Genomic DNA, 11,108 nt, shown 5'->3' with positions numbered 1-11,108 from the left:
ACCACCATCATCACCATTGTCACTACCATCATCATCACCACCACCACCATCATCACCACCATCATCACCATCACCACCATCATCACCACCATCATCACCATCACCACCATCACCACCATCATCACCATTGTCACTACCACCATCATCACCACCATCACCACCATCACCACCATCACCACCATCACCACCATCACCATCATCACCACCGTCACCATCAGCATCATCACCACCACTATCACTATCATCACCATCACACGGACACCATCACTGGCTGAGTGGCTGCTGAGTTGCTGACACTACTTCAGATGCCTCACGCACCTGTAACTAATCACCGGAACAAGTTGTGACGTGGTGTAGCACTAGCGACCTACCTCGATTGCGTTCTCCCCCTCCTTCCTTACTACACAGAACATTGATTTTGTTTAGTGTGGCAAGCTACTAAATTTAAAAAACTTGCATGAATAAAAACAAACAAAATCAACTTCTCCTTTTAGGTGTGATAATCTAAAGTATGAGACATTCGGAAAAATAAGTAAAATGCCCTATGAAATGAGGCAGGCAAACAATGGAGCAGGTAGCGCCCTTGCCTCCCAGCCTCCTTTGCAGCTAGGCGTGGTCATGGGACACATCTGGCCAATGAGATGTGACAGAAAGTCTGTCCGAGACGCCCAGAGAAATTCTGCCCTCTTGATACACACTTTACTTCCATCTCATTACTTCCTTCCCCCTTTTCCTGCACAAAACATGGACAGGGGGCTGTGTAAGAGTGGCCTTCTCATGATTATGAAGATGAAAGTCACCCACTAAGAATGACAGAGCAAAAAGAAGGAGTTTAGGACGTCAAGGATATCGTGGAACAAGTTGCCAGCCCTGGGCAGCCTCCTCCCAATATGCTGTTACAAGCTGGGGTGGAGAGAAAGGCACCCTCTCAGCGGAAGCCACTGAAGTCGGGTTTCTGCTACGTACAAGTGAACACAACCCTCCCTGGCTATTGCCAGACATCATGACCCACTTTACAGCTGAGGAAACTGAGGCCTAGGGAGGTGAAGCATTCACCTCAAGTCTAAGATTCAAACAGACTCCAAACTAGTGCTCTCATCTTAAAAAGGAAGGAGATTCTGACACAGGCAACAATGTGGGGGAACCCTGGACGCATGCTCGGTAAGACAAGCCAGACCTGCAACACCAGCACCGTGTGAGTCCGCCGCTCACACCAGGTCCCTGGAGGAGTCGGATCACGGAGACAGGAAGGAGGGGGTGGGGCCAGGGGCTGGGGGAGGGGGAGCGGAGTCCGTGTTTAATGGGCACAGAGTCTCAGTTTGAGAAGATGAGAAAGTTCTGGACACAGACAAAGGTGGTAACTGTACAACGTGAATGTGCTTCGTGCCCCTGAGCTGGACGCTCAGAAACGGGGGAAATGGTACAGTTCATGCCATGTCTATTTTTTACCACAATAGAAAAAGTTCAATGTGGGAGGGTTTTACTTTAAAAACCCCACAACAGTAATTAAAAAAAACCCCAAAACCAATGCTCCCTCCAATACCTGCGTCCTGAAAGGCGTGAGCCATTTGCGCCGCTCGCTGAATGGACTGCGAGCGCGCGGGCCCGCCCTGCCCTCTCCCCGGGTTTCTCCCGCCTCTTGTCCACCCGGGGTGATGCTGGCTGAGTTAGCTGAAGCGGCTTCTGCCCTGGGGGCTGGCGCCACTCTGCCTGCAGCAAGGACCAGGGAACGGCCCAGTCGTTGGCTCGTAAGCTGGATTTCTAGTGTGTCAGGAGGTAGACGGGGCTCAAGTCGGAACCTCGGAAGTGGAGACCAGGGGCAGCTCCAGACCGAGGGGGCCCAGGATAACATTTCTCCAGGAACAAGGCATTTCCAGCGTGCATACATTAACATTCAAGACTCCCTGAGAATGTGCAGAGTGTCACCAAGGTCCAGATTTGGGGAGGCGCTCTCCTGTTCCCTGAGCGAAATGCCACTGCTCTGCTTCCCGAACGGAGCTCGCTGCCCACGTCCCTCCTGCCCCAGGACCACTGAGGCATCGCAGTCAAGTAAAAGGCTTTACACATCTCTCCTTCTCCGCTGCCATCCGTCATCTCTGTTGGTATTTCGGTGTGTGAGGGTTCAAGCCCCGAGGCACTGGCTTCCTTCCTGGCGGGGAGCACTTCTAGAAGGGTAAAAAAAGGCAGTTTCAGCCTCTGGCATTTGAAGATAATCTCTGTTGCCTGAGGACGTTCGTTTAGGACAGTGGATCTCCTGGACTAAAGCAGGTGCCCCAGCCACACCCAGACCAACTCAAGAGAGCCTCTCGGGGTGAAGCCAGGCATCGGAGGTTTTAAGTCCCCAGGTAGTTCCAACATGGGCTAAGTACGACAACCAGCACTTTGGATGCCGGGCTGCTGGATGTGTGGTCCAGGGGCTGGCAGCACGAGCATCACCTGGCCAGAAAAGCACCCATCACAGTGGTCCTCCCGGGCCTCCAGGATCACCTGAGCCAGAACCCCTGTGCTAACAGGGTGCTCAGCTGATCCTGGCATGTGTTCAGTCTGGGGGCGTCAGATCAGGTCGCCATTGCGAGGAGCCGTGACTTTTGCTGACAGTTCCAAGCCTCCCTGCCCTCGGCTCGCGCTGCCTGCTGTCCAGCTTCCCCTCCTTTAGGGAGACGTGGGCCAGTGACGCTGGCCGTCCCGGGGGGGCCCAGGTGACGACTCCGACTTCACCAGGACGTGACACAGAAGGGCTGAATGTACACAGGACTCTGCGACCCTTTTCGTCCCAGACACCGCCGCTCGTGCCGCTAATGCCAAGATAGTAATGATTGGTAATAACGGTTACATTTATTGAAAACCTACGCTATGGTAGGCACCTGGCATCCAGTGCCTCATTTTTTAAATAACTCACTTTTATTTATTCTTAATTTTTATTTTTTAAGGTTTTGGGGGGGTAACTAGGTTTGTTTGTTTGTTTATTAGTGGAGGTGCTAGGGATGGAACCCAGGGCCTCGTGCACGCCGGGCACGTGCTCTCCCACTGAGCTGCGCCCTCCCCTCTCCAGTACCTCACTGAATCCTCCTCACAGACATTCAAGTCAATGTTAGTGTCTGTGGTTTGTAGATGGGGTCACAGAGGCACAGAGAAGGAGGTCACTCGTCCAGCAAGTTCGGGCAGCTGGCGAGCAGCGGGTGGCAAGTGGCTGGGCCCCTGGCCGCCCTCCCTGTACTCAGAAACCTCGTGGTAGGAGGTGAGAATGGAGGAGGGAGGGGACCACGGGAGGGCCGCGAGGGGAAGATGGAGCAGGAGGAGGGTGCGAGCGGAGCAGTGAGCCCAGGTGAAGCCCGAGGGGCGAGAGGACGGGACCTTGCAGACACGGGATCGCAGAGAGGGTCTGATGCGTCCCCTGGAATGTCGAGGCGTGGCTGGGCCTCAAGGCAGGGCGCCCTTCCCTCTTCCTCTCTACCTCTCAGCTCTGCTTTCTTCTGTGACGACCTCTTCCATGGGGGGACGTGTCCTCCACCAGCGCCCACCTTCCGCGTTATCTGCTTGGCACCCTGCAGCAGCAGCGTCTCCGTGACTCCACTGACGCCCTCAGGATCGCCATCCGTGGGCCCGGCCCTGTCGCCTGCTTCTCCCGCAGGCAGGAGCGAGACATGGCCGAGGAGCTGGCGGGAAACTCCAGGGCTGCTGCGGACCGCGGGGGACGGGTGCAGGGCCACCCCAGCCGGAGTCTCTCTGTGCTTGCCCCTCCAGAGCCGCCCTCTGTGCTCTCCGCCCCGAGACTGGCTTCTGTGGACACATCACCAGGCTCCCTTCTCTCTGGCTTTTCTTCTCTCTCTCTCTCTCTCTTTAAAAACAGCTCTATTAAGGTACAATTTGCATGCCGTAAAGTTCTTTAGACGTGTACAATTCAGTGACTCTTAGTGATTTTATCACCGCGGTCCTGTGCAGAACATTTTCCCATCATCCTCCACAATTCACTGCAGTAGCTCCAGGTAACGCCCAGAACTTGCCTTCTCTGGACACTTCGTATATATGGAATCACACACCACGTCGTCTTCTCGGTTTGGTTTCTCTCCCTCCGCCTGACGTTTCTGAGGTTCCTCGATGCTGCAGCGCAGGCCAGTGTTCCTCTTTACTCTGCATAGCACCCGTGGTACGGGGACACCACGCGCGGTTTATCTGTTCCCCGTTGATGGCCTCTGCGTGGTTGGCGGACTTGGGCTGTTATTAACGCGGCTGTTTTGAGCGCTCGTGCACAAGTCTTTGTGTGAACCTGTGTTCTCAGCTCTCTTGGGCAGATTCTCGGGACTGGAGTTCCTGGATCATATGGTAAGTGTATGTTTAACTTTTTAAGAAACTGTCAAACTGTTTCCCAAAGCTGCTGTATCTGTAGATTTTCACCAGCAATTTCCAGACATGCTCGCCTACACACGGTACTGTCTGGTTTTTTAAAAATCACAGCCACTTACTAGGTGTGTCGCGGGATCTCATGACGGTTTTAATTTGCGTTCCCCTGATAACTAACACTGCCGAGTGCCTCTTCGGGTGCCTGTTGGCCCTTTGTGTGCCGTCCTCAGTGAAGTGTCCATCAAGCCTTGCGCTCGGTTTTAGCTCGGTCACCTTGCCTCCTTACCGTCGAGTTACAAGAGCTCCTTGTATTTGCTACATACAGGGCCTTCATCAGACGTGTGATTGGCAAATGTCTTCTCCAGACTGTGGCTTGTCCTTTCGTTTTCTTCATGGTGTCCTTTGACGTGCAGAAGTTCTTAGTTTTAATGATGTCCAGTGTATCCATTGGCTCATGTTTTTGGCGTCATGTCTAAGAAATCTCTTGCCTAACCCGAAGTCTGGAAGACTTTGTCCCCTGGTTCCTCCTGGAAGCTTTATAATTGCGGTTGTTACACCTACGTGATAATCTACTTTGAGTTTATCTGGTCCGAGGGAAGGGCCTAAGCTAGTTTTTTAATATATGAATATCCAATTATTATAACATCAGTTTTGTAAAGACTCTCCTTTCCCCAATTGAACTGCCTTGACACCTTTGTCAAAAATCAGCTGACCGCAGGTGTGAGGGTTTGCTGCCGGGATCTCACCTCTGCTCCGTCGGCCAGTGCTCGGATCCCTATTCCGGTACCACGCAGCCTTGCTGACTGCGGCTTTACAGTAAGTTTTGAAATTGGGTAGTGTAGGTGCTCCAACTTCGTTTTTCCATTTTCAAAATTGTTTTGGCCATGCTAGGCCTTCTGCAATTCCACATGCGTTTGTCAGTTTCTTCAAAAAAAAAATCCTGCTGGGATTTTTGTTGCATCTGTATTTACTTGTTCTGAACCCTGGTGCTGCATTCAATCGGTAGGTCACTTTGAGGAGGCTCACATCTTAACAATATTTCCTCTTCCAGTCCATGAGCATCGACTATGTTTCCGTGTATTTACACCATCTTTAATTTTCCTCGGGAACACTGCACAGTTTTCAGTGTACGGATCTGACACATTTTTGTGAAATTCATTGCAAAGTGTCTTACTCTTTTTGAAGCTATTGCAAATGAACTTAAGAAAATTTAATACTCAAACTGTTCATTTCCAATATAGAAAAATGCAATTTATTTTCGTGCACTGACCTTTCATCCTGGAAACTTGCTCAGTCCACCAGTTCTAGGAGGACTTCTGTGTGCGTCTGTGTTCGCCGGGGCTTTCTGCACACAGGGTGACCCCATCTGTGGCCGAAAGCCTTCCCCTCCTTCATTCCGGTCTGGTGCCTCTAATTTTAGGGGGCTTTGTCTCACTGGTTAGACTCTTGGGCGCACAGCTGAACAGAGGTGGTGAGGGTGGACATTCTGCTCCCCTCCCAGCCCTCGGGGAGGCACTCAGCCTTTCGCCATCACGTGTGATGTTAGTGTGGACCTTTTGCAGACGTCCCTCGTCAGGCTGGGAAAATCCACCTCCGCTCCTAGTTTGTTGATGGTTTTTTTCTTCGTGAATGGGTGTTGCATTTTGTCAGCTGCTTTTCCTGTGTCTTTGAGATGATGCGCCGTCTGAGGGAGCCGTCCGTCTCCTGCCAGGGCCCTGACTGGTGAGAAACGCTCACTGCAGAATGGAAGGGGTGGGCTCCCGATTCCCTGCTCGGTGAGCCGTTAAGCCGAATTGGTGCCTCTTCTCCCAGCTTTTTGACTTGCAGATTTGGCGTTAACCTCAGGCCACAAACTATTTGACACTCCTGCCTTCAAAGACGAAGACAACCCCTTGGAGTTGGGCTCGGCTCGGCCGCTCACCTCTGAGGAACAGAACATGGCCGAAATGGAGGCATGTGGCTTCTGAGACGAGGTCATAAAAGGCACTGTGCCTTCTGCTTGGCTCTCTCTCCTGGACACTCAGTCTGGAGGAAGCCAGCGGGCACGCTCTGAGGTCACTCCGGCAGCCCTACAGAGGGAGCCCTCTGCGTGTGGGCCTTTTTGGAAAGGAGGCCCCAGCCAACATCTGACTGCAAACTCATGAGATACCTGGAGCCAAAACCATTGCACTCAGCCACCCCCAAACTCCTGAGCCCTGGAAACTGCAAGATAATAAATGATCACTGTTGTAAGCCATGATGCATTGGAGTGATTTGCTCTGCAGAGACTGAAAACACAAGAGATGTTGCCACTTTTTCTCAGGATATGTTAAAAACAATGACAGTGGGTCTGAGGGACAAGGGTTTCTAGCCCCAGGGGCTCCTTAGGTCCCACGAGGATTGGGAATTGCTCTGAGAAGAGGGCTTGGCGAGCAATCCACGGAAACGCTTTGTAGGTGATAAATACCTCACAGGTGATTATTTCTGACGGTGTCCTTGTGGGGTCCAAACGTACACTCTGTGCCGTCTGGTCTGGCGTCCTTCTTTCTGCTCCAACATGTCAGGTCTTTGGTAATTTGTGTTCTTCTAAGAAAGGAACCCAGGGCCGTGACCTCCCAGGACTGACATGCTGACCAGGCACCTGATGCTGACACAGGAGGCTGTCCCCCGCCACAGCCCTGCCCTCCCGTGGGGGCTTCCATCAGTTGCTGCTTCTTGAGTGCCAGCCAGGAGGGACCAGCACATGCAGAATTTTGATCACCTGAGGGAGGGTGATCCACTTTCTAATTAGACTCCTCTGCCCGGGCACTTCTGCTGAGGGTTTCATCCAGGAGGAAAGATCTGAAATGACTGTGTCAAAGGTTATGGAAGCATTTACACAGCAAGTGAGGTGTTGCTTAATAATCAGCAACAAAAATAACAACTAAAAAAAAAGAAAAAGGAAGGAGGAGGAGGCAGCATCTGCCTTGGGCTCCCACCCTGCAACGTCCCATGTGTAAAATGTGGAAAGTAAGTTTCTGTTTTCTGGAAAGAGGACGAGTTCCTGCTGATGAGCGGGAAGGCATCGCCCGCCTTCCTCTGCACACAGGTTGAGCGCTCTCTCACGCTCTCTCTGCCGGTGGGGGAAATACTGGTCTGCTGTTCTAAAAAGCAGGAAGCTCTTCTCAAGGAGCCTGGTGTGTTCATCAACATTTTGAATGCTGGTGACAGAAATCTACCCAAACCCGAGCAGCTTGAGCCAAACAGGTGCCTTTCTTGTCTATCTAATCAAATGATAAAGGCAGACAAGAATTTAGCTGGGGGAAAAAGGAGGGATTCAAACGCCACCTGCTATCTTATTTCCTCTTTTCTTGAGATTAATTGCTTGCCTTCCCTACAAGGCTAAATGGATGCCCACGGCCAAATGGATATCCCCAGACCTGAGCTCCTGCCGCAGATATCCGGCCCTCCTTCGGGCACGCAGCAGGGCTCTCAGGCTAAGTCGGTTAAGGAAGCTCACGGTCTTCCTCCTGGAACTTGCTCCTCCTCCAGCGTCTCCCTGTTAGGGCAGACGCTCTCCCCACCCCCGCCTCGGCTGGCGCACAAGCCAGTAACCGCAGCCTCGTCCCCCTCTGAGGGCTCCCTCTCGTCCTCTCAGTCAGTCAGCAAATGCCGATCCAGCCCCGCCGCCTCTTTCTACCACCCCCACCCTGAGCCAAGCCACCATCCCTCCAGTGAAGGTTATGGAAATCGCCTTCCGGATCCACCTGCTGTCAGTGCCTGACTCCCGCTGACTTATTCTCCACTTGGTCATCACAGAGATCCTTAAGAGAACAGATTGGCTCCCATCAGCTCTCTGATACACGCCCTTCTCTTACGATGAGGATAAAGCCCCAAATCTGACCAGGGTGGGTTCCTACCCCAGCCTGTCTCCCCTTCCTCATTTGGAGCCACTTCCCTCTTTGCCCTGCAGCCCCTCTGCTCCTTCCCACCCCAGGGCCTTTGCACACGTTGTTTCCTCTGCCCACGGTGTTCCTTCCTCTTGCTTTACCTGCATGGTTCCCATTCACACTTCAGAGTCGGCTTGTGGGTTTTAGCATGAGTCCATCCCTCCCTCCAAAATGGAGCCGTATTTTCCTCCCTTTGAGCGTGGACTGGTCTTAGCGACTCACTCCCGATGAGCAGAATATGGCAGACGCTGAGACTCGGTCGTAAAAGGCACTGTGCCTTCCTCCTCGTTTCCTCTCCCGATTTCTGCTCCGGGGGGAGCCAGCCACCGTGCTGTGAGGACACTGGAGCGGCCCCCTCCCCGAGGTCTCCGTGGGGAGGCACTGAGGCCTCTGGCAACAGCCAGTGAGTGAGTCTGGAGGTGGAGCCTTCAGATGGTGCAGCCCCAGCCAGCGCCGTGTCCGCAGCCTCACGACAGACTCAGCCAGACCCAGCCCGCTGGCCCGCGAGGGCCCCTGGCCCGCGGAGACGGAGAGCGTGGCGCTCGCTGTTTGGCGGCGCACGGTCTCGTGGTGGCTGGTTACTCAGCGATCGACAGCTGATGTGGTCACTCCCAACGTTATTCTCTTTCACAGCCTCTGTGACAACTGTACCTAAATAATTAACTGTGGATTGCACTCTTGGAAATGTCATTGCGGCCTCGGCTCTGGCCTCAGGGACCTGACGTGGATGACTGCTTATAGGACCGAACTTCACGGCACCCAGCTGGTTGGTGGTTCAAGTTTGAGGGGACGCAGCATTACGCCAAGCAAAACAGACACCTGAAACCCATCAATTTTATTTTATTTTTTAATTGCAGTATATCCAGTTACAGTGTGTCAATCTGGTGTATGGCAGAGTGTCCCAGTCATGCACATACGTACATATATTTATTTTCATATTCTTTTTCATCAAAGGTTATTACAAGGCATTGAATATAGTTCCCTGTGCTACACAGAAATTTGCTTTTTATCTATTTTTATATATAATGGTTAAACCCATCATTTTTAATACCCTGTTTTTTATAAGACAAAATTATTTTCTGTAATGATCACAGAACAATACTTTCTTATATTGTCCTTTCATTTTAAAAATTATTTTTAATACTTTTTTATTGATGTGTGGTCAGTTTACAATGTTGTGTTAATTTCTGGTGTACAGCATAGTATTCAGATATATCTGTAAATATATAAAACTTCCTTTCATTTTAAAACAAACAGTAACGACTAAGAAATAAACTTTTATTTTAAAGACAGGGTTTGAATTCAATGGTCCGTCTCTTGTGCACACTAATATTTGCACATAGCAAACAAAAATATGACAGCTCTCCAGTCTCCTTCGGTTTCACGGCTTTAAAGGTTGAAAACAAAAAACTCCAAGTGGTCACAGTGAATGGCAGAACTGAAGTAACTCAAATTCCGTTTCTTTGTCTTCACAATAACCAAGCTGTTGTTTATTTTGAATCCACTGTTTAAACCCAGGAAGAGGTAGTGCCACTGGGCTGGGGGACCTGAACTGCACCCCAAGCGAGCCCCAACAATTCCCGGCCTTGGCGAACTTCCTCTGAAAAGGGGCACATGCCGCTGAGTCCTTGAGTGTTGGGGGCAAACTCTGCAGCCCCCCCTGTCGGACACACGTCTATCGGAGGATGAGTCAGACAAGCGTGCTGGTCTGAAGCCACACCGCTGGAACGCGGTGGGGATTGCCCAGGACTGAACCAACGAGAGGACTTCGGGGAGGAAGCATGTGTCCTCACTGGCTGGCGTCACATCGAGTTGCCAGTGCCCGATGATTATAAAAAGCAAATCGACTCTGAATCAGCTTTATTGTTGTTTTAACATTCTCCACATATGATGCCCTCCTTATTGCGGTCCCTGGGGGGGACGGCCCCCCCACTGGCGTTCCAGTCCCGGGACGACCAGGGAATGACTCATCCAGGTGTAAGTGGGGAACAAGACACCGCGTGGGTCATGTTTTCTGGGATGCACAAGGCGGGCGTCAGCCGTCTAGGGAATTTGAAGCATCCTTGCAGGCCCACTCTCTGAGGATCTTTGCTGGCTGTGCTCCAAGGACAGTGGCAGTCCCAGGATGACTCTGCACCCTACCGGGACAGCCCGGGTGTGGCTGTTGCTCCAGTCCTGCCTCAGCTGCAGAGCCTCCCCCTCACGGGGCTCAGGCACCACTGTGAGCGCAGGCTTGTGGAAGACACTGTGGATGCTGTCAGGTTAGCGCTCCATTTCCAAAGCAGAGTCTTTAAAACACATTTAAATATTTCAAATCGTCCCTAAATTTTTTAGAACGCATAAATTTGGAACAGTAACAAGATCATAAAAGAAAAAGCCTGTTCCCGGCCAATAGGAGACAGAACTGCCTTATTTATACGTTTGTCATTTATTTCCACTTCCCACCTGGATTGTCCCTGGAGACTTGATTTCTCATTTCCTGGAGACTCTAAAGACAGAAAGCAGAAGTCGGTGTTAAATAATCTTTACTCTACACCTGTTCCAACTACCTGCAAGACACTACTCATTTGTCCCTATGCACAAACATCAATCCAGAGAACATGAAATTTTAACTGTCAATAAATATTCCAACATCCGCACACACGGAGCATCTAATTCCAGCATCAAAACGCAGATAGGCGTGAATAGATATCTGGATTTATGACAAAAGGAATCTCATTGGGAAGCCCCTCCTGGGAAGGTCTGGAGGCTCAGTGTAAAATGTTTGGGACGGCGCCTGCTTCCCTCTGCCCGTTTCCACCAAGTCAGTCCTGTAATCCTGTTTAATTAATAATAAACATTGCAGGTTTTTTTACCCCC

The sequence above is a fragment of the Camelus dromedarius genome, chromosome 24, assembly GCF_036321535.1.
Source record: "Camelus dromedarius isolate mCamDro1 chromosome 24, mCamDro1.pat, whole genome shotgun sequence".
Classification (NCBI taxonomy): Eukaryota; Metazoa; Chordata; class Mammalia; order Artiodactyla; family Camelidae; genus Camelus; species Camelus dromedarius.
This window is presented reverse-complemented; position numbering follows the sequence as displayed.